A 2,230-nucleotide genomic window follows, 5' to 3' on the forward strand; every position below is an offset into this window, starting at 1 on the left:
CATAATGCATATATATATTATATTATATATATATGCCATGATTGCCATGATTATTGGCAGTTATCCATTTAATACTCTAAAAATGTATTCTTTGATTCCTTTTTTCTAAATCTAGTTTTATATGATATACTATAGGGATCTCTCAGGTCCTTTTATGAAATAACTACTCAGCAAACACAGCTTCCTAAAAAGAAACAAACAAAAACAAAAAACACACACACTTTTTCTAGATTAAGCTGCATCCCAATATGCTAACTGATGTGAACGAAGCACATATCATTGATGTGCAAAACTTCTAAGGAGAAGAAATGAGATCCTGTGGGTCACCCCCATCCTTCTAACTTCTGCTTTCAATTAAGTGACTTCCCACAAATCTCATCAGAAACCTCCATTCTACCTAGCTAGCTGCTTTCTTTGTTTACTCCTGCCCAATTTGACATACACTCCTCTTCATTCATAAATCTAATGCCCATATTGGTGGACTTCATTCTTTTACCTTCACATTCGTTTCTTCATTATTCTCACCACCACTGCATTGTGACATCTGTACAAACCCATACTGACACACGGGAAGATAAGATTTTACTTTATTAAAATGTTAAATGTGTCAGACACTTGACTAACATGTACAAATTCCTTTTTCACAAAAGCAGTCCCATGACCTCCTCTCTCCCATAGACACTCTTGTTTCACAGCTGTTCTTCACTCACATCGGTTTGAGTATCTAGCACCTCTCATTTTGTCTCTATGTTTTCACTTCATATTATGAGTTATTATCACAGGCTCAGGGGCCTATCTTACCTATTTTCCTCTCCAGGAGACAGTACTGAGCAGTAAATTAGAATCTTCCAAGATATGAACACTTTTATGTACACAGCACTTTGTGGAGCTATTTTATGTTTAACTACCCATAACACCAGTATGTCTATGCTTTCCAGAGAAACAAGCTCTGAAATTTTATTGAATATAACCTATTCAAAAACTTCTTTAACTACAATGACACTGTCTCTCCTCGATGCACCAAAATCTTCAGAAATAACATGTGAAGACTTGAAAACATGTCAGTAATTGACATGAAAAATGAAGTGTTGACATAATTTTTTGAAGGTATAAATAACGCAAGCTGAGATCCTTACTAGATTCAAGAAGAGCAAAGTACATTAGATGGGAAATAAATATGAAACAAAAATATTTCATTTGTAATGAAAATTATTCTATTTACAGTTTTCAGGAGAGAAAAAAATACACACACACACATTCACACACAAAAATCAGAGCAATACACCTTTACAGGGTGTTTCTTCATTAAGAGCCTGTCATTTGACATCTGGGAACACTCTATAGGGATCAACAAAGGGGTTCTAAATTGTCACCTGAGTAGTTTAGAGTTTAACATTCATGAAGGGGAGTCGAGAGGACAAGTAACACTTTGACCGTTGGCCATTTCTACTCCTTACTGTCATTCTCTGAAAAGCACACACTGAATTTTCTCAGGGTCAGCACATGTCAAAAGGACATGCTTTAAGGGGGAAACAGTTGCAATCAACACGGGCATGAGAGAGATACAGTTATGCTTGCTAGGATTTCCAATACTTCTGCTTCATTTCTAATACAGTACAAATCCATCAAAGCAACAACGTAAGCACATCTATGTTAGTATGTCATCATATTTAAGTCCATATGATATCAGCATGAAGAGAGCACAATGTGCTGTAGTCATCACATGGCATATCATGAGATCATATAATAAATCAAGAAATACCTCACTGGGTCAATGTGTGTAGATCTGAAATATATATCACTGATTTTACAAAGACCAAGTTGCAGTCATTATATGCACTGTCTGAACTTTTCTACACGTTTTTAATACACAAAATCAAGTTCTACATGTGATCTATGAATGTGCACACATGTGCTAAGGGGTTTTAAAGTGTATTTGGGTGATTTCTTTTTTTTTTTAATTTAAATCAAGCTTTTGGTTACATGTCGGCAGTAAGTTTTAGTAGTGTAAAAAACCCTAAGACCATAACAGCTCAGAATCACCGTCTTAAAAGACTGTGTCTACCAAAGAGTCAGAAAGGCATGACTACTTATCTTCTTCATTTTTAAAACTCAGAGTTACCCCATGCACACTCCCAAATAAAACTACACAGGTTCCTTAGTTTAATTAGATCCCATTTGTCAATTTTGGCTTTTGCTGCCATTGCTTTTGGTGTGTTAGTCATGAAGT

The sequence above is a fragment of the Colobus angolensis genome, unplaced genomic scaffold, assembly GCF_000951035.1.
Source record: "Colobus angolensis palliatus isolate OR3802 unplaced genomic scaffold, Cang.pa_1.0 Scaffold357, whole genome shotgun sequence".
Taxonomy (NCBI): domain Eukaryota; kingdom Metazoa; phylum Chordata; class Mammalia; order Primates; family Cercopithecidae; genus Colobus; species Colobus angolensis.